Source organism: Toxotes jaculatrix, chromosome 21 (genome assembly GCF_017976425.1).
Source record: "Toxotes jaculatrix isolate fToxJac2 chromosome 21, fToxJac2.pri, whole genome shotgun sequence".
NCBI classification, from domain to species: Eukaryota; Metazoa; Chordata; class Actinopteri; family Toxotidae; genus Toxotes; species Toxotes jaculatrix.
The window spans coordinates 17,107,659-17,130,403 of NC_054414.1; the positions used below are offsets into that span (position 1 = coordinate 17,107,659).

General features: G+C 42.0%; 1 protein-coding gene across 2 annotated transcripts in view; it reads right to left on the bottom strand.

Moving 5' to 3' along the window:
- The window catches only part of tanc2b (tetratricopeptide repeat, ankyrin repeat and coiled-coil containing 2b), a 121,784-nt gene that overhangs the window by 95,446 nt on the left and 3,593 nt on the right, over positions 1 to 22,745 (bottom strand). For both annotated transcript variants that reach the window (XM_041066507.1, XM_041066506.1), the window contains exon 2: positions 13,403 to 13,518. The gene's annotated coding sequence lies outside the window, so the exon portion shown is untranslated. The remainder of the gene's footprint in view (positions 1 to 13,402; positions 13,519 to 22,745) is intronic.

The following is a 22,745-nucleotide window of genomic DNA, read 5'->3' on the forward strand; positions in this document are numbered from 1 at the left end:
TTGTCTGTTTCTAGAGGAGGCAATCAATGTTGGAAATCTTAGAGGACAGGATACTGAGTAGGCAAGTACGCGCGCGCACACACACAGACACACACGGACACGCACACACAGACACAGACCTGCAGGTCGCCAGAGAGGGACAGGCACGCACACAAAAATGCATGCGTATACACAGCTGAAGCAATGTTTCATCTGAGGGTGTAAGCATACACATCTCTCATTCCCACTCTCTCTGACCCTGTGTACCGGCCTTTGTGAAGGAAAGCCAAGAAGCAGCATGCTCTCACAGATAATGTGCGTAAGCGGATGCAGCCCATCTCAGGCTCTTCCACAGCTCGGGCATAATGCTCCTCCAGTGTGTTAAAAACCACTTAAAGGCACATTCACCAGCCCTGCATGACGAGCCACTTTCATCTGCTCTGGTCACCCAGAGCGGCACACTTGTTTGTTCTGATGAAAAATAAAACACAGACAGAGCTTGGGTTCATTTGTAAGCATGGTTCACTGAGGCTGAATTAACAAAGAAAAAAAAAAGAAGAAGAAAGGTCTCCGATTTGCCTTTTGAGCTCGACAGATTTAAACTTGATGCTGCATTACCAGCCTTACCCATTAAAGATGTAGGTTTAGCTATAAGCTTTGCTTGAAGAATTGCTTTGTCATTATTAGAGGATTATAGCTTAGTTCTCTTCATACTGCATCCCTCTTGTAGGATGAATTACATTTTTAATCACTAAGCCTCATCTAAATTTTTAAACATAAAAAAAAAAAAAAATCTAACTGGTAGCAGGTGCAGACCCCCATGCCCCTGGACAGAGAACCGCCGTAATACTCCATTAATTAGAAAGCTTATTTACAATCAATAAAGTATCCTTTAATGGGGCCAGTGATGGCAAAGGCCAGTGTGGCAGGGCACACAATAGGATTTGTCTCATGTTACCCCTGGGCTCCAAATTAAAACTCATGTGAGAGGAAACCACACAGACACAATCATAGAATTAGAGAGGACACACATTTCCCATGGGAGTGCTCTTACTGTGATTACCTATAACACAGAAGTTACAGCAGTCACAAAGCAGAAGGAGGGTTTAAATTGAGATGGAGCATTGTACTTTTTTATTTTTTTTTAACAGGGCGGATATTGAGATATTAAATAAGAACAGTGGTAGAGAAAGCACTGCAGTATAATTGAAGCCGAGTCATCCACAATCCTCTGATTTCCTCCATTTGTTTCTATACACATTCTTGCTGTCAGGGTTCATGCACCTGTTCATTACAACAAAATCCTGGTGCAGAAGCGCGTCTCTAAAACACACCAGAGAAAATAAAACTAAAAGCTGGACTCAAGCTGGAGGCTCATTCAGTCAGAGCCTCCTCCCTCATCTCGCCAGCAGTAGACACCCAGCAGCATAAGACAGGGATAAATCACATTCCCATCTCCAGTTTGAGGATGGCCAGGGGAGCAGAGTTCCATAAATCACACTGATATCAATAAGGGGAAGTGTCAGTGCCCGGCTCACAAGGTGAGAGTTGCACAGGGCGATGCAGAAACCACTTAAGGTTGCTGGTAACAAAGTTTTACTCCCACCCTGTGGTAGATTATTTATTAATCTAGATTAATGCCTCCGCACTCATTGCTTTGCAGGACGTGGTGGTGATATCTGTATCATGATGCACCATACAAGGGTATGATCAGTCACAGATGAGACAGTTGGTCTCAGGGTGACCAAGATTGATGTCTGACAGCTCCTCAGCTCTTTATTACAAGTTCTTCATGGAACATACGGTATGTTCAAAAGTAAAAGTTTTAAAGATATCCTCAACATTACTCAACATTCAAATATGAGAGTCTCTGGGTTAATTTAAAAATACTATGGGTTTATGTCATGGCAATGAAGTTTTAATTATTTCAGCTATGTTTCTGAGAAGTCAAGGCTCTAAGTCCTACAATACCCATGAACCTCAGCCACAGTCAATATGGAGGCCTTTGTTGTTGCCACTGGGAACCAAGAACCACATCACAGTACCATACTTCATCTAAAACCGATCCAGAATTTGCAAGTAAACTTATTTAAACTACTAAATGTTTCTATAAAGCGTAATCTTTAGTTACCACTGGCCGTTAGCGGCACCTGTTACTGTTATAGTTACCGTTCTGCTCTCCATTGACACATGAGTCCCTCCTGTCAGCACAACATCTGTGACCTCAGCCCCGAGGGTTCAACGTTAAAGAGCAAAGTCAACATTTGGCACAAGTTTCGGGTTCCCCAGAGCCCCCGAAAGTAGTATGTTCACATATGTAGGTTCCACGTCTTCTGATCTTTTGAAGTAATGTTATAGAACTAGGGCCAACAAGTTGTCCTCACTGGCTGTCTGTTAATGTCCTTACTGCTCAGGCAAAGTCGGACTAAATGCATTTCTTCTCCAACACACTGACATGGCCTACATATAACCAAGTGAATTATTACGTGCTTTGGTTGTGTCATCTCCCTGTGGGGAAACAGAAGTCCTCCTACACAGGCCAACTGGCACACAGTTTCATTACCAAATCTATGCCCAGTCTAAACCAGCTTAGACCTCTCTCACTCTCATGTTCAAATCTGTTCAAAGGAAGCGACTGAAATAGCACGTCAACCTTTATCAGAGTCAAAGAGAGCCAAATGAAGGAGGACATAATTCATTGCCTTTATTTTCCCGTGTTTGTTTTAGAGGATGTCTCGGCAAGACCAAATAATGGGATGAAATACTGTGAGCCATGTAGGCAGGTGTAGAAAATTCCCCTAGCCAGACTGCGGAAGGAAATAAATCATCTAAATGCATAAAACCTATTTATCCTCTCAGAGCTGCATGACCACAGTTTTTTTTTTTTTAAAGTTCAGTTACCTGTCTTCTTCGCGCAGACGCGAGGAAGCAGGCATTTGTCAGTGATTAATGAAAAAGCATTTTTCCCTGCAGACATCAAAATGACAAGAGCAGCAGAACTCTGATTTTAATATGTTGTGAATGTGCTACTTTACTGCTCCCTCGCTCTTGTTTGGTTGCTGCTGTGAACAATAACACAGGGCTGTGTGGATGAGCAGCAGTGAATGTGCAGACTGAAGCTTTGCCACAGAGGCGGCAGAAAGAGGGACACACTGGAAGATGAATGAGCTGCTCAGCATCTTCCTAATTGTGATGTTAAAAGAACTGGGACTCTTCCATTGATACTACATTACTTTCAGTAAATCTCACAAGGTTAAGATTCTTAAAAGTTTACCACTTACCAACAAATGAAGCTAAATGACGATGCTAAAGGTCAAACACTGAGTTAAATATTGGATTCGCCGAGTGAGAGAGATGGTTAAATGAGACAGTTTGATTAATCCCAGTGACTGCTGCTTCCAGTCCTCCCTCCATTCCCCTTCTTCATCAGGCCTCTTCATTCAGAGACCTCACTGCTACACCTGCTGGCCATTTAGAAGTGCTGCTTCACCATCTGCATTGACACACTGAGCGGAGGTGCCAGCAGTTATTCTAATAATAAAGATAAATCTGAACCTAATCTAAATCATAGCCTTTCATCTTCGTTGCTGACATATGACACTGAGATGTCCATCATCCAGCCTGTTGAATACACAGAAAATTTTGTTTTGCATAAATCCTCTCAGAGGCTCCCATTTGTATGCCTCCGGCGCCCTGATCCTGTTCAAACAAATAGACCAGTGCTTCAGAAAGAAGAATGGTTCAATGTTTGACAGGCAGCTTAAAGGGGCAAATACAGTCACGACATGAGGAGGGAAGGTCATTCTGCAGAAGGCCGCTAACGGCAGGTAATCAACATTGGCAGAAGCGCACATTTGCATTGAGATGGAGGCATTTAAAATCAGCTGGTGTCTCTGATCTGGGCAGGCACTGAAATTAAATTCTTAGAATTAAACAGGCTGTGGTCCTGTAGCACCTCCTGGTCTAATTCACTCCTCATCTTCTTGTTAATCGTGGTTTATATTGATGTCAGTGTAGGATCTCCTCGTGCGACTGTAAGTGGCATTTGATGGATGTAGTCTGGGATTGTGTTTGCTGTAATCCCACTCCATGAGACAAAAGGGTAGCAGAGGAAAAAATGGTGAGGTTCCATGCAAAAGTGCATCTAAAACTGAATTACAATGTCTAGACAGAAGTATTCATCCCTGAAGTCTTGTTATAGTGTTTAACAACACTAAAACTAAAACAACACTAAAGCTGAATTTAACAGAAAAGGTCAATCTATGGGGCACACAGGTGGTGCAGCGGCACCCACTACTGCACAGACCCTGGATTTGATTAGTAGTAGCTACTAACTGTGGAATGTGTTTGTCAGAAGACATAAACATTTGTTCTGGTGCATCAGTGGGAAGCCAGCGGGGGATCTCATCCTTGCTGCTGTAGAGCTGCCGCCTACAGGTTTGATAGAGTGCCTGCACAGAGGGTGGTGAGACTTAGAAGAGATAGCATGAGGCTCCAGTCTTGAAAAGGTCTAGTTTTTAAACCTACATGGTTTCACTTTTGTGCTTTCACGTCACCTATTCCTAAATTAAGGCGTTTAATCAAATTACCAGTCAATTAAGAACTGCAGTGTAGGTCTATTTCACACTCCAAAGTGGGAATAAAAGGGTGGAAAAAATCAATCTAAATTAAGGACATGTAACATATTGCTGATTACTGCCAAGTGACCCTAATCCTGTCCGCTGTAAAAGGTGCTGTAAATGGATAAAACACACAAAGGTGTACTATCTGTTAGTAACTTTTAAAGGCACTCCAACTTTAAGCATAAAATGGCTTTGATTACTTCTCATAACATCCCCACACGTCCTGTCCTGGCCCAGCTGTCACACAGGTCCAGTGCCAGCCTGAGGCTGGTTGTAATCGCCCGTCCTTCCCTGTACACGGTCAGTTCTCTCTGCCTGACATAACTGGCCCTCAGATGATACACAAACCATGATACACAACAACTAACACAAGTTGGCTCTTATTTAAGTTGATGTGCAGACCCCAGTTAAATTAACTTACTTAAAATGCTTGACCACACGTAACATAGCCAGGGGTCTGTTCTATCTATCTTAGAGCAGCAGAGTCTGATAGAGTGCTGGGCTTCCTTGCCTGGAGCTATTGTGTATCAAGAGCAGCTTGAGTGGTTGATGGGCTTAGCATGACGTCTAACTGAAGTAAAGCCATGGGGGGATTCCAGGGTTGGTTTCCTTTGTGAATTGTCAGCGTTACATTTGCCCTCATCTGAAATGAACTTAAACCAAAGAGCAGTAGAGCAGAGACGCTGCATCTGTACGGAATAATGTCTAATGTCTCCGTTGTTACCAACATTTGCAGCTGAAATGCATTACACACCACAAGCCAAAGCTTCAACCATCATTTTTAAAAAATGCCTGGCGCACCACTTTGACTTGCAAAGCTCAGCTGCTTTGACTTGCATTGCTGCTTACAGCCACTAAATAAAACAGTCATATATTTTCTTATGTTGCAGTGCAGCAACGCTACTAACCAATCACAGCTCACCAAAAAAAATGGCATGTTGTTTTATTATTGTAAGTGAAATTCAATGACAGCTGAATTCTTCAACCTGCTTTTTTTTTCACCAAATGCCAGACCACAGAGATTCATGCAGAGAAACTACTGCATGGTTAAGGTCAGGTGAAAATTGTGGTTATGGCAAATATAAAACAATATGTTCATAATAAAAAAAAAAAACAACAAGGTTAGGGTTAGGCAACCAACACAGTGGGTAAAGGTTAGGGAAATATTGTGGGTTAGTTACTAAAAAGGAGGATTTAACTGCAGTTCTGTGACAGGATGTGAACTGTTGTTTCCTGTATGAAAGTCAGGAGCGCTGCACTCTTATCCACACTGTCATTTTTTTCTTGGCTACATAAAGGGCACACTACTTCATTAAAAGGCACAGGGCATGAATCGTGAAGTACAATGTCGTCTGATATGGATGGAAATTCTCAGGGATACTAAGCTGATCTATCTACTTGTCCCTTTTATTACGTTTTTAATTTTTCATTTCACTGCTGTGTAAGAAACAGAACTAGTTATCTCTAACTGACAGTCAGGTGAAGGTGAAAGAACGAATGACGATGAGTCAAAGAGGTTATGTGTTGATACTTTCTATTTATGACATCTACAGATAGAGACGGTGACGTCAGGAAAACCCACAATGACTCCATGTACCCAGCACATCCCACAGGTATGGGCAGAGAGTCATCACACATCCAGAGGGTGGGTATGGTTTCAAAACCACAAGACAAGAACAGAACAGATCAATAAGGTATTGCCATCCAGCCAAAAAGAAAAAAAAGAAAGCAACAGGGTTGCTCAGGTATGTCGAAAGGATGCCCATAATGACATCTGGTGATGGCCAAATGAGTTTCTGCCCACGACTGTGCCTGTCCACACTTAAATACAACAGAAAAACGCGTCCAATTGTCAAAAGTGATTGTTGGCAACAGCCTCGGTTTTGTTCATGTCTGGGGAAATAAGTCTGTGAATTACTCTGCCATCGATATAAGCACAGTTTCACTGAAGTAGAGGCACACTAACTGGGATAGGAGATGAATCTGTTTCCCGATGAATTATGCATTGTTCCAATCCTGTATTGCCATGTACACCACCATTGTGTTCACATTCTCTCGGTGGAGAACTTCTTCGTCCACTGTGAATTAGCAACACCTCTCTAATCTCCTTTCATCTCATCCACAGACAGTCTCTGCAGGTGATCCACATGCTTTTAACAGGCAAATGACTTCATATAACAGTGAAACAAGGCGCTGATGGGTTCCAGGGATGTACTGTACTACTGTTTTTTAATGTAATCAGTCTTACTTGTGGAAAGCAAAAAAAGGATTTAGGTCTACAAGCAACTGTAGTTTGGTCGCTACAAATGGGATGTGTCTTAAGTTAATTTTTTCTCATATGTATCTCAAGATTTGGAAATGTACTTTTCTCTTTTCATCCAGACTAACTATTCATTCCAGAGCCAGCAATACAATACCACAAAGAAGAGACACATTAGTGTGCCTCACAAGGGCAAGGATACCTTCAGGGTTGCTATTTGTGCCTATGAATCTGGAACTTAGAAGACAGTACAAAGGATAGAAGGGAGCGTGGGCGGGAGAGAAAACATCTTAAATTACTTGCTCTTCCAGTTCAGCCCACCACCAGATTGCTGTCAGGCTGTTTGATTGAAAGCACGGACAAGACCACGGGAAACCGAGACCCAATTAGTGTGTTAGCTGGCCACTGACCTCTGATGGCAATTTGATGACCACCAATAAATGTCTGTTAGGCTCCAGCCACCATCGTACCATGTGTCAATCAAGTGGCTCAGGCACAGAGTGTTGGAGCCGCAGTTTCCTCCTACACTCACATGGCACCATGAGCTTGGTTTGAAAGAAATTAGGACAGAAAGTGCGGCGACAGTCTGAAGATGACATTAAGTCTCTTGTAGATATTATGGCAATCATCCATGCCATTTTCACTTCAGCAGCAACGCGTTTTAGTGGCTTTTAATTGAGAGATTCATATCATAAGTCATTTCATTAAATGACTTTGATTGTTTTCATGTCACATTACAATTATTTGTCTTGTGTTATCACGAGTTCCCCAAAGTGCTGTGCTGATGAGGCTCTGTTGTGAATATTAATGTGTTATACATACAAGAAAGAGCATCTTCATTCTGTCTAACCGACATTAATTTCACTTAAACAAGGCAGTATACTTATTATGAATACAGCATCCTCTCCTGGGTGATAATGTCTGCAGAACATCCGTCACACTATTTATCTATGTATCTTCAAGAAGGCGTGTGTGTGTGTGTGCGTGTCATGTGTGCCTGAGTGTCGTCACACACAAGAAGAAGACGTGAAGCTGCGAATAAGACAGAAGATGATTAAAAAGAACCAATTGGGTGAGGGTGCAGAGATATCATGTAGATGGAAAGACGCAGGGTCACCTCCAGTCCCTCCCCTTTGCCAAAGGTCATAGGCCGAAAGATGAGTAAGCCTTTCATCAGGCCTTATACCATCCACATTAGCTGGCTGAGCCAGGCCTTGGCAACATCAGCAAAAGAAAAAGACTCAGCTCTGTTGCCCTCCTGAGATAGAAATTGTCAGCCTTACACACACACAACCTACGGTGAGTGTAAATAGTGTAGAAACAGTGTGACCGTGGGGAGCGATTGTGGCGATGGAATGGAATAAGTGAGGAGAAATAACCTTCTAAAAGTCCGTCAATAGCCACGTTGGGTCGAACTCCTGGTACACAGACATGCATATTTAAATAATTACAGCTGAGCAGTTGGGACCATGCAACAGCCAGTAGAGTTTATATCATACGTCAGTTATAGGTGATATAAAATCTTTTTGTAACGCCTGTCTGTTTTGGTTACACTCATCAGTGTGTGCCTAAACCCATAGTCACAAATAAAGTTCATGTCACTCCTACACACTAACACTGAAATACACAAACGTATGTGGTGTCCATTACAAGAATTACCAACAGTGTCTTTGAAACTTGTCCGCTAAAGATCAGAATAAAAGGTGCCATGAACTCTCACTTAAACCAACTAAAACAGGGAAAAAAAGTTCTATTGTAGGTTCAGGGTTTGGTTTCATTACTGAACTTTAGAGAAGCCGGCTTCCCTGGAGAAAACACTCTCTTAATGGACCCCTGCCAAGCACTTCGTCGGCAAAGTAATTGGCAGTGTGTCTGCACATGTGTGTCTGCCGTGTGCGTGGGTGGCTTTAGAAGTCATGTGTGTCACTGAGGTCATTAGCTTTGGTTAGGTGTATATCACAGAAGTCTGGATGTCTCTAATGTCTGAACACAAAGTCGGACAGAAAACAAAAATCAGTCCATTTAATCATCGTCATTGTTATTATCCTCATCAGATTCATTATTATCCTCATCAGATTTATTATTATCCTGTACTATCCTTATCCTTGTTGTTTTTGTGAACGTTGTTACTGCATTACTTGGACAATGAGAACTGACCTGAAACAACCTTAACTCAAAAGGCCAATATATACCTTGTGACACAGTTCAAGAGGGACCACCCACAAATTCACTGTGGCTTTACAAAAAATAATTAGCGCTCCTACAAAGCACGCTCACTGCCAACTCTTTTTGTTTTTTGATGCATTGGATTCTGGGGGATGGGGAGGCAGCTGTTAGCTGGGCCCAGCTGTCAATGATGGCTGGCAGAGATGAGAGGGGAGGAGCTGATTTTGAACAAACCTGTGCATACAAGATCCCAGAGGAACATCACTTTAAAGAATTTCCTCAAAAGCCCAGATGATAACTTGATGTCTCTGTTTACCTTTGCATCTGCAGCATATTTGCAATCCCATGCGCACATTAATTATGCTAAATACGGAGATGGAGATGAAGAAAATGTGATTGACTTGGCAGAATAAGCCTTAACATGAAAAGTCTTACTGGTTTGCTGCACATTTGGTTGGATAAACCAAGAAATACCCACAAGATGTTGTGATCTTGTTGCATTAAGTCCAAACACAACTCAACAAATTGCACAGGACGTACTGACGTGGGTTTAGGGCAGGATTTTTGAGCAGAGTGGTAAAAATAAGAAGTCCCAGTTCTGACAGAATGAAAATTATTTCACAACAATTTTGCAGGGGCCATATCTTCTACCCCCACAATTATTATGCATGAAGTGAAAGAAGGAAAAAATGTGAAGGAAATTGTGGCACAGCTTGGTCTGGACTACAATGCAGATTTGCTTTTCATGCCGTTCGTGCCGTGTTATTTCTCAAACCATGCATTAGCGCAGACTGATTTCTGTGCCCTTCATTTCCTGCGCTGGAGCCTGGCTACTGTGCTGTGGACTGGAAGCCGGGCACCATTATGCTTAATGGCATGGCTTTAAGATGGACAGTTGAAGTCTGTTGTTAAACTGATGGCTTTTAGCTATGCTAGTCTGGATTTTTCTAAAAAGAAATGACTGAAAGCATTAGCCATGGCAAATTTATGAGGTATTACATGTTCTTCTTCAAATATTATCAATGATAATTCTTATCCTTTAATATACTAACATTCTGCCCGTTGCGGCTTCTATTGATAAGACAAATACAGAATTCCTCACAGGGCAAATGGCATAAAAAGCCTCTTGAAGCTTTTTCATTATTTCCCACTGAATGAGCGATTCTCTGCTCAAAGCCAACGCAGCTGCCTCCCATCTCAAGCCACTGAGTCCAGAGCTAACCAATGTGTCCAGCCTCAAAGCCACCAGCCTGAAATGTTTTAATGAGCTGTATGACAATTAGACTAGCTTATAGCTATAAGCATACAAGCCATCAGACACTGTAGAGCATTTGTCTTTAAAGCAGCAGCATGTTTTTGAGATGTGACAGAACACGTATTAAATTAAAACCACTAGTTGGTTGGTTGCTTGTGCCCCAGGCAAACATGATGCTGTCACCAGCCAGCTTTTTCTTTTTGTTTTTTTTGTTTTTTTTTCACCTGCCAGCTTCTTCACAGGGGACGTTTAGGTTATCCTGAAAGTTCGTGCAATTCAGCCCAGATCCCACCACACAGAGGGAGTCATGAGCGCAGTGACAAGAAAACAACCCCTGACTGGATTCCGATTAAACAGCCAACAGTGCTAACTGGAATGGCTGACTAATCCAGAGATATTCTTACCAGAAACTGAGCCAAGGTTTCTGTGGGTGAGAGTTTTGCCCATGTGTCACCCATGTATCTAGACAAGATCTGTCTGAGTGTTTTACCCTAGACACGACAGAGATATGTGCATGTGACATGCTGCACTAGGCCATCTGCAAAATCAGAGCAACTACAAAGGCTCTTTGGCAAACCTCAGCCCTTATCCATCTATCTTGGGCCATTTAGTCATTCAAGTCCGTGATTTCTGTGTTATGTTTCAGACACAGCAACAACGTAATGGTACCTGCATCATGTTACTCAAACATTCCAGCTATTTGGAAAAATAAAGTCTTACTGCATCTGCTCCGAGTCTTCGGTGGATGTGTGATGACAAGTCCTAACAGAGCCCAAAGAGAAAGTAGCCTACCTACCACCACACAAGGATGACTAAAAAACTGAAGCAGCAAGATAAAGCCAGGGAGGACAGCTCCCCCACAATTCAAACAGAATTTATTTTGCCCGTAAATTGGTTTTCGTCACAACTGGCTGTCAGTGTTGGCGTTTGTGGGTTTCGGCGTGTCAGACTTGACACAACTCCCCTTCAGTAGCTGTGGGCTGTAGCGAAACACCCACACACCCCACTGGGGAGCTACCATCTTCTTCAGATCCCGTTCAGCAACTAGACAACACTGATCGTTCTCATCATCATTCCCTCCAGCACTCACCAGAGATTTGCCGCCTAAAGCATCTGATTGGTCAAAGCATGACTAATATTACTGGAAGAAAGCCTATGCATGCAGTGGCTTTACTGTCAGAGGGAGCTGAGGCATGTGGAAATTAGTAACTACAGCTTCTCCATGTCAAAAAACACACTGCAAACCACCACCACCAAAAGCTTCTAGAGGTTAACAGCAAATCACATTTGATGACACGCTCAATTGGAGGAGTAAAAAGCAGTGCTTTATGTGCCCAGAGACACTGTCATGTTTCTGCATCTCCGCACCAGTGACCAACACAGGAGCCACGCCACGTCAATCACAAACTGACAGATCCACGCTGCGGGCCAAAAGGGACAAGGCGGCCTTTCTCCGGCCCAGAACACATGCAAATTACAGGATTTGTATCTCTGAATAGATGCTGAGGAACATACGTACATGTGAAGCTGTTAAACACGACCGAAAGGCTAGCAGAACAAAACTCATTTGTTTCCCAGGACATTTAATGTGCAGGAAATGAAAAAATGAAAGGTTTTTACGCTTATAAACCCAATTAACTGCTCAAACAAAGAAATTCCTTCCTCACCCTCTAAAATGTGAGTAATGCCGACCTTTGAGCCAGTTTATGGTATGATTATAATTTATGCCATCTCCTAAGCAGCACTTGCAGACTGTGTCTCTTTTGTGTAGGCCAGGCTTTACAGCCGTGGAATCTCAGAGGAAGAAAAGAGCCAGTGTCATGCGGTCAGAAGGCATTTTAGTCAGACAAAAATTTGTGTCAGCATTTTCAGCCGGGGAGTGAGAGGCCAGCATTCAGAGCTGTTAGCCTCTTTCTCAGAGGAGAGCCAGAGTTTAATGAGACTGCTCTTCCACTCCATTTGCCGGCCCGCATCTTACAGGCCACAGCTGCATGCATGTGAGCCAGCAACTGTCACTCTGCATACCTCTCTGCAGCCTGGGAGCTCCACTCTGCCTTTAACAGCTGACAGAAGCTGTTCATCCTCAGACACACACTTGAAAAACTACGGGCTACAGACACAATATGTATGGTTAAGATAATGTTAAAGCCTGGTAATGAGATGACAGAGGTCACCTGCAGATTCTTTTTTAAACTTCTTCTCCTTATTTACTGGTTAAGCAACTCCTGGTGCTGCCACGGTCATATTCTTTTGGACTACGGCAGCATCAGAAGAACTCTTTCTTATAAAATGACTTTGGATCTATTTCACAGCCAAACAACAATTTCATGGCCGGCCAGTCACACAGTAATTGCATATGGCCCCAAACCAACACACTCATCAGTACTGTTCTTAAGAATAAGGGTATTTCTGACAGACAGCTTCTTGAAGAGGTGACAGCACCTCCACTGAACTTATTGTAAAAATGTACAATGAAAACAGATGCCGGCAACATGAATCTGTTATGCAGTACTCTCCCAAAAATATGCATCGCTACTAAATACGAACGGCTGACTAGCAAGTGAATATGCAGAACATTAAGCTGACCAGTCTGCTGAGGGAAAACACTATTTTAAATTCTGCTGCGCTGCTGATAAGCAATCAAAATAAGTTTCTTAATTATCTTGAATAATGAGAAAGCTTGTGCTTAAATTAATTTAGAAAAATAGCAAATGAAAAAGTAAATGTTATTTCTGGTCCATTTTTACCATCATGTTAACAAGCTTCTTCTGCCTGATGCCATGTAGTATATTTAACAAGCGACGAAACGTTAAGATGCTATATTTAAGACATGCACAACCTGCGTTACATGACATGTTTTAAACAAGTCAATCACAGTTATATGTGCATCCATCAGAATCACCACACAAAGAACAAACGTGTGTGCTTCGAAAGGCAGAAGAGGAACATACATGTTTTCTTATCCGTGGCCCTACTTGCAAAACACGCCGTTAAGAATATAGCTATTGTTCTGTGAACGTTGCTTCATGCAACGACCTTGGGGTGATGCATCAATAGGTGTAAAGAAGTCCCAGCAAGAAACACAGGTTCAAGTGCCGTGAAACCTGAGAGATGACTCACCATGAGCAGACAGCAGGCAGGTCTCCAAATCCGGCTTTGAGGGCAGTGAGGCGCTACATTTCGCTGTGCGGAACCACGGCCCCGATCCCTCTCCAGAGGGGACACCCAACAGTTCTCTACAAAGGCAACCACAGTGAAATAAAAAAAAACTTTAACTCAAGGCGAGCAACGGACCGAAAGAGCCCTGTATTGACACACAGCAGAAACGGCAGACGCAATTTGACATCCGGCTCAGTGGAGTGGCAAGTGTATGCAGCGGATGGCCTGGCCTGTCACTGTTCCCTCTGTTCACTGTTGATGATCTTTTTCCAACAGTGAACACAAACAGCGGTTGGTGATGCAAACAGGGCTGTCTGGGGTGGCTACAAGGGCTGGTTGTCAAAGGGCAGACTGGGACAGTAGACAGTTGTCACTCTCTTCGGGGGGGGGTACATCTGACATAAAGTACTGCATTCAGAGCTGAGCTGTAGAGCCACGCAGTCACTAAGCACTCTGACTGACCAAATGTATCATTATGTCATTAAGTGGGAGAAGGGTACTGAAATTTCTGAGTGGGAGAAACACTAAAATTAGGGAAAAATAGAGAGATGTAAACTGAAATAAAATCATCAGGCAATTACATACTTACTTTAAACACCAAAAAAATATCCCAGTGAATCTGACTTTGAATAAATTCACTCAAGCTTCAGAGTCTCTGTTTCAGACTTGGCAATGTCAGTGATTTCCTCTGATTCACAAAGGGCAACTAAGACGTAAATTTTGAAAGGAATCAGAATGTCATTTGTGCACAAAAGAGGTCGTCAGACAAACTTCAACACCATAATCAAGTTTGCTTGAGGGAGTCACATGGACTTTTTTCATTTTCTAATTATAGTTTGCACATAGCTCTCTGCAGGGAACACTTTACAAGACTTAATATGAATTTTACACTGAATTGCCGACACATTAATTAAGCTGAGCCAAACCAATGGGAGTCTAAATAAGTTACATTAATAGAGTCATACCTCCGTTATTCTCAGTTTGATTTTTTGAAATATTTTTGCTCTTTGCACACTTGGAGGACGAATTTAAACAGCGTCTGTGATGCTTTGGGCAACACTTGGCTGTTTTTCTTCTTTTTTTATTTAAAGCAAATATAGAAAGTTTGTGAAATCCCACACAGTCTACTTTAAATGAAATGCTATCTCCTCAATCCAAAACTATTCTTGTTTGTTTTGGATTTTCTTGGAATTTTCTCGCTTGTGCAAGTTTTTATGTGTAAGTGAAAGAGTTTTACTGGAGAAGATAACGGTTTGGGGTTAAAGGAATATCGCGCAGGCCACAAAAAGAAAGAACGGACAGAACATTTTCCGAGGTCAGCTTGCCTTGTCACTTGAAGCTAGGGTCAACAAAGGCCGGGCAGCTGTCCGCCCCAGCAGATGATGATTAGAAGAGAAGCAAGAGCAAAGCACCTCCCTGTGCTCTTCGTCTGGTTTACGACGATACGGGTTGTTGGAGCAAAAACTGGCACGAAATACTTAAAAAAAAAAAAAAAAAAAAAACATCCACAGAAATCTCTGCCCTATAGAAAGCCCATTTGAATCTCAATCACATGACAGAATGCATAATTCTCCTTTGTCCACTGGGTGTGTGTATTATTAACTGAAAAGGCCAGAAATTAGATCAAAACAAATTATGCGACCAACACACTAAACCCCCATTTCACTGATAAATATGGCATTTAAGTGTTCCCTCTCATCTCCTACTCAGAGGCCAAGAGTGTTTAAGCTTTCATGTAATACAAATGCCTCTGTGTAAAGTCTATCAGTCCATGTTTGCCTCTTAATCATTTGCTGAAGTGTACTGCTGCACATCATGAAGAAACCACTGCTCTGAGACTCTTCCTGCCAGTTGGAGAAATGGGCACTCAGACAAATTGGCCTGCTTAGACCAGACTCCACGCTCACAGCAAGGTGTCTGAGTTCTCCACTGACCATATTTTCTATTTGCCAAAGGTCTGAGAAATAAAACACAGGGCACCGCAGGGCTATTACTTACGTGATATAAAAAAGAAAAATCACCCACCTTTGTTATCACCACTTCATTTACATTATATTGGCCAAGACAGGAGATCAAGAAAACAAGCCACAGTCCTGTAATTGTGTATTGCAGACTAAATTAAGTGCACAATCAATACTGTCTTTATTCCATGTCTCAGTCTGAAGTCATACAAAAGGCAGTAAATTGGCCAATGAAAACAGAAAATCAAAAGGTATCCTCCATGAAAATCCTCCCACACTGAAAGCCTGTGCGTTTATGTGAACACACACCAGGACTAAATTTTAAAGACAGAGGACAGCATATTACACTGAAGACATGACTGAACAAATCACACAAAAATATCGCCTCCGCCGCTTCATCGCTGTGTCCTCTCTCATTGGCAAACTCTGTAAATAAACAACCTTGTTGCTAGTATCTACTTCTGAATGTAAGGGACAAGCAAATAAGCAATTCCAGAAACTACAACAACAAACTTCTCCTCCACAGACATGTCTTGAAAGCAGGTAAAGACTAAACTTCCTGAGCCACCCACACGTCTGAGCTTTCAGGTGAATTTTGTTGTCATTTGCATAAAGTTAATTAACATTTTTCAACTTTCAACAACTTTTTTTTTTTTTTTGCATTCCCATGTTGCCTTCTAGTCTGACAATGTTTTCAGAGGCAATTCACTCATGTCTCGTTGCGAATGAATGCTGGGTCTCCACTGCTACTTTGCAGGCAGTTCACTGTATCACCTGTTCACATTCACCATATGAATGAATGAATGTAGCAGAGGTGACGCTTCTAACAAACGTCTACTCATCAACCAGCCGGGTCTCACCATGAAGAGTTTGAATAACACACCAGGATTCTGTGGCATCCAGACAGAGAGGTTTTAAAAAAAATACAACCACCACCAACACTTACACATACTTTAACAAACCAGCCTGAAATGTGCCATTTTATCACAGGAAACAAAAATAGAACATCTGAGCAGCAGCTCAGCAGCTGTCTGTGCTTTAAGTGGCAGGTACAGGTTTGAATGACAGTGTGTCAAGCCTTTATCCGAGCACACTGAATTAACAGGGCCCAGCTTTAAACAAACTAACCTTCTTAACAAACACGTGTCATCTGTCAGTCTACACTCAACAAAGCATAAAAAGTCAGCAGATGCTTTACAGTCACTGCTATTCTGAGCTCAAGCTTGATCTTATTCAGCGTTGATCAAGATGAATGAGACGTTTGGGCAAATACAGTCTGAAAGCTGTCCAGGCAGAGAGGACCGGAGCCTTCGAAGCGTTGAGAATGGGATATGGTTAGGGAGCTGGTCTGAAGCATTGCCTAAGATTACCCCCTTTTCTTAAAATCCATCTCATTACAGCAGCTACATCTCACAAAAGAGAGGGAGATGATGGGAATATTACTCTGCCCTTAATACTGCAACTAATGTGACAGTGGAGCCTCGAGTGAAATGTGTTTCTCTCTTTATGTCTAGATCTAGATTTATGTATAAATGTGTGTGTGTGTTTGTGTGTGTGTGTGTGTGTTTGTGTTATCTAACATAGTGGAAACCTCTGTGTCATTAACTCTCATTACCTCTGTGACCCCATGTTAAAAATGTATGCTTCAGGGCCTCCTATGTCTTGTTGGCTAAATGAAGAGGAGACATAATATAGTTTCCTTGGAACTGGCATTAACACTCTGTGGGGTTTTCAGCTGGATATCAATTAGAGGCTCATTAGGCATTTAGAAATGGCAGTCCCTCTGGCTTCCTGTCACCCACTGTGAAAATGGCTGACCCTGACCTTGAGGAGAAGACTGGCAGTGTTTTAAAAAAAAAAAAAAAAAAGTTATCGAGCAACTGTATCAGGAATGCTTCCTTCAAGTCTCTTATCTTGGAAAACACATTGTTTGGAAATATATTTTATACAAAAGAACGTGGACATGGAAGCTAAAGAGGAAGAGCAAAGAAAGTTCATGGATCTTTCCTAAGCACATGAATCAGTTGGGACCTTTTGCAAATTCATCATTATTCAAGATCCAATAATTTTTATTAAAAGATGATATAGTAGCATATGCACCAGACTCATCTCTGAGGCTCCAACAGTTGCCTGAATTCACTGATGATTATAATTATTGATGCATAAACGTCTGAGCATCCCTTTCATACTGCAGCTGCTAAAGATGGAGCTACATTAACTACCCTATATACGGATGGATACCATGCATTAACATTTATTTATTATTATGTTAGACTTTTCATTAATTATCTGACTGTGCAAATTAACCAGTAACTGTAGCTGTCAGAGAAATGTAGTGGAGTAAAAAGTACATTTACTTCTGCAATGCAGTAGATTAGAAATGGAATTTAGAATTCAGTTTACCTCAAACTTCTACTTATATTCTAAGTATTGTATTCAAGTAAATGTACTTAGTTTCTTCCTAATATTGCCTGAACTAAGAGTTTATTCTTTCATGCTTTTATGTTTACAGAGTGAGTGTACTGCAGAGAAATGTATTTAGCTCTGTGTGTGTGCTGCATGTTTCGCATGTTTACTCACCGAGCCTCACGCAGCTCCTCTTTATTCCTGCCCCTTGGTGGGTAGTTTGGGGCAGAGGTGGTATGAGGTATTTTTAGACAGACTCAGAGGGGACTCTGTGTTCTGACTGCTAACACAATGAACTCTCATGCCTGAACAAGAACATATTTTGGTGACTGGAGGCTAAGCAGCAGTAGACCACTCCTTTACCTTAAAAACAAGCCACTGTTTGAGAAGCCTGACACAAGCCCCGGTGCTGTGTATGGAGTCTGTCACCAAGGCCATTAATCTTTTCATTTCATAAAAAAACTGGCTAATCCTTAAAAGGTTTTATTGCATTCTGTTGTAGGGCATCCAACACAGGACATTCTGCATTCACACCAGACTACGTGCTTTACACATACAAGTGCATTATATTTACATTACACTAAGTGCCACCAAGGGGTAGAGTACTGAAGATCCCACAGTCGAGCTACAGTGGAGACTTTTCATTTGCAAAGGACAAGCCCATACAGCTGCAAGCACTGCGGTCAATAATCTGACATTTGGTTGAACCGAGAAAACGGAGCACATCTTTTTGATCTGCGTGCGCTTTCCCTTTTGAAATTTACAAGTGTGCGTGGCCTGAGTAAAACCATCTTGGCCTGAGTAAAACACAAAAGTATGGCTAAAAGGAGTCTTAAAAATAGCTCGCACACTGTGCCACGTAGCATTGCAGGGCTCCAGACTTACAGCACGCAGAGCGCGGGCCACTTCACTAAGCTGTGATTTATCTAATCACATTATCGAATCACATTTTCACACAAAAAATCACACAAAAAACTATTACTTGTTTGGTTTATTAAAAGCTTAAGCTGTTAAAATAATTTGAATCTACTTGAAGTTCCCTTCGTAGTAGGAAGCTCAACAACGTCCAATTTTAGTCACGTTATTTCATCTGTACTTTGTAAACTTTCATGTATATGATTTAGAGAAAGACTGAAAACCCTCTGACTGTGGAGTCAAAGTACTCTGTCAGTTTCAGATTTAGTTAGTCCAAGGAACCTAAAGGTGCAAGTGAAGATGTAAAAACCTCTCACTTTTCCATGCAATCTTTGGAAGTGCAAGGAGAAGAGTCATATATATCAAAAGCCTCGAGCATGTTGGTGTAAAATGTCCACGAGTTTTGACCTCACCGGATCTTTGCCAGGACAGCAATCGAATTTGGAAAGTTCAATTCTACAAAAGTTGGGCATTTTGATTTAATAAATTACCTGAAACAATGAATCAACTTTTAAAATTCCTGTTGACTAATTTTCTGTCAGTGATAATCAATAATTTTCCACAGGCCACACAGCTTTGTTTTAACTCTGCACTGGCGTCATACACAGAACAGATTCTCTGCTAAACATTTCATACTAGATCAGCTCATGTTAGCATAGAGATGTGGATACAGGTGGAATGAAAACCTGGAGACCTGGAGGCACTAAGTGATAAGATAAGGATGGAATATCACAAACATAATAGTAAAGGCCCAGAATTCTCTACTGACGACTGATAAGAAACTAATGTCATCAACTCGCAGGAATGTGCGAACAAAACAGTGGCGGTAAACTGAGCTGATTTAGCTTCCTGTCTGACCCCGCCACAAACTGGCTGCTCTATTATATGATTCCTCAAGGCCACAGTAGTTGACAAAACACACAATGTAAAAAGTGGATCTCAGAGATTGTTTCATCATCCTTATCAAACATATTTGATGTAACTATAGCAGCTGAGATTTGCTTGCAACTGAAGATAGTTAAGGTTGGGTCAGTCTCCTCTCCAGTTGGTGGAACGGACTTCTTTTCCTAAAATCGTGGGCACCATGATTTACAGCTGTTTATGCCTTCAAGTTCCTTAGTACAAAGGAGATCATAGAAAACAGTGCTGGCCAAGACTCAAAACAATGCTACTTTTCATAAAGTCTTTTTCTCCTACACTCCTACACTCATCGTCGCACCCTGTTTTAGTACACAAAGCCAATGGAAGCAGCTGTTTTAACAACAACGTGTCCACTATGTTCGACAGGCACAGAAACGCCTGGCAAATTATAATGAAGTTAACCCATTAATGGCGCCTCACATCACAGAGACGAGGCCTATCTCCCACTGCTAACTGAGCACCACGCACCGAGGGACAGTGGAGCTATTTACACATGACAGAGCACTAGTGTTTCATTGACAACTTCATGCTAGCCCACAGGTCACATTACAAAGCCTTGGTAGCAGCAGCGTCAATGCGCAGGCATTAAGTAGGTGACATGGTGGTAACCCTATTTATCTTGTGCTGAAGCTATTATAGCATGCAGTTAAAATGCACAGAGTTCATGACGGATGGTGAAGTTCGTGATAATGTGCTAACAGTGACACCAGATGTTGTGATTCAGGAGAACAGGGAGGATGAGTACAGCCGTTAGATGATGATGCCGCTGGTGTCCACAGGGGGACAGAGAGACATCAGAAACTACCTGGCGGGTGTAAAACTCTGCACTTTCACCATAAAAACTGATGGAGGGGAGTCACAGAGGTCATGGTCGCTCCCAGCAACATTGCAAAATTAAGGTTGTTGGTATCATAGCTGAGACTATGAGACACAGCTTTCAAGCCTGATGAATACTCTGCCATTCATCTGCCATCAGCACCTGGGACCAGCTCAAGCAGCTGCCTAATAGGCTAACAGGGATCTTTAGCTCCCAGGAGGGACGTTTGAGTGGCAGACTGATTGGATACAGCCGCATTGCCAATCTTCATTATCTAACAGCCCAGACATCTTGGCAGAATCGGGTAATGTCGTGTAACTTAAGAGGAAGCACATATAAAATAATGCATGTAACGCTTTTGTTTGTCCGCAGAGACGTGATTAACTTTATTTCATTAAAGCTGCAATGCAGCAACAAAGTCTCCAGTCACAGCAGTAACTGCCAATATGAAATATATCTGCAAACTATGGGGAAACGGTTAGAAATGACTTCCCACACATCCCAGGCTCAGCCAGAACAAGCTTCTAGTCTCAGGCCGTGTTCACATAAATACGTCCTTTTGAACATGTTGTTGCATGTCAGCATCTTTCAGGACTTATTCACTTTTTAAAAATTATTTTCTACATCCACACCGAGATGCCAAAACAACACAAACACCACTTAAATTTCTTCTGCAGGGCATTCACAGGCCACTTGAGCCAGCAGCTGTCCTCCATTTACACCAAGTTGCCTTCCTCTGTTTTCAAAGCCGTGTTTATATTGCTTGGAACACAGTGTGCCAGCAAGTCAATTCTGGTTATAATGATGATAATTAGTAGCTGAAGTAGTAGTCTTGTTAATTCTGATGCTTGGCTTCCACAGGTAGATGTTTCGCACACAGATCAGCGGACTGTGACAGAACATAAGCTTATTTGTGCATATGTTTAAGTTCATGTGACTAAGTACAAATCAGAGGCCTCTGCATGCCTCATGAATCAGATGTAGGTTTTAATCTGGAAGTGCAGATAAAATGAGACAGTATATTCTCCACAGACCCGCCATCAACCTGTTATCTGTTCTGATCTGAAACAGCAGATCTTATTACACACCTTCTCTTCTGGGACGTATAAATAGTTACCACACTACTGTAGAAATCTGTAAGCAACGGCTCGTGGCAACTGAACACATGCTTCTGCCAGATATACAAAACACAAAGCTGTGCAGCAGACAGACTAAAATATGAAGTAAAAAAAAAAACCCATAAACCTCAAGTTATAATATATTGATGCAGCGCTCCCATTTATTGTTATGAAACCGTAACTAGGTCTACATATCATAATAGCCTCCCTTGTACGTAGCAGATGAAAACACTAAAGCACTTTGATCCTGTGCTGTATTTTTGGTTGAGCTGCTGGATTCTTTTTTTAAGGTGTATATCCAACTCCTTTGAAGAGAAACAGGCAACAACATGTACAAGAAATACAAAACAGTCCCACCAGCACCTTTCTCTATTCTCTATCTATTCTGTTTGGGCCTTTTTGATATCATAGACCTTTGTCATACAAACTGCACATATCCAAAATCCTGCTGCACTGTTGTCGTGGTTTTGATGAAAGCACTGCTCTGCAATAACAAGAAAGCCACAGAAAGCTATGTGAAGTGGTATTTGTGACAAATAATACCCCAGAACAACCTCAGTCGTCTGAGAGTGAACTGCAGCAACACAGGGCTGATTCCTAATACAAACTTCAAGATCTTCATCTAGTCAAAGACTCCGTCGTACAAGTAGGTGAGAAACAGAGTCGAAATGTACCCATCAGAACTCAGTGAATGTCACTGACTCCCAGCAGTACAGGAGACAAAAGGACAGCAACAGCTAACCACAGCAGTATTCCTCTGACAGAGGAGCTGAAAAGCCAAGATGAAATGGCCCGGCTTACCTCAGAGTCCCTTCGCTAACAAGAAGGAATGAAGCGCTAAGAAGACGCCTTTTCCGCATCATTATTACATAATCAAAGGGCCGAAGCCGAAAATGAGGGACATGCCTGGGGAGAATCCGTCCCTCATTAAAGGAGTTCAGTGCACCCTTGTTTCTTCCAAATGAGGCAATTTCTCCTCTGAAGACACATTTTATATCAGTGCACCTGTGTTTTACTATACTGCCATTCATTATCTCTGTACACAGAGTGTGATTCCAGTGCTGCGGCCCCCTTTGCCTTGCATTTCTAATATGACTACCTTGCCCACTCATGGGGCTTAAATTGAGTTACTGGCCAAGACAGAAATAAATTATGACCAAAATATC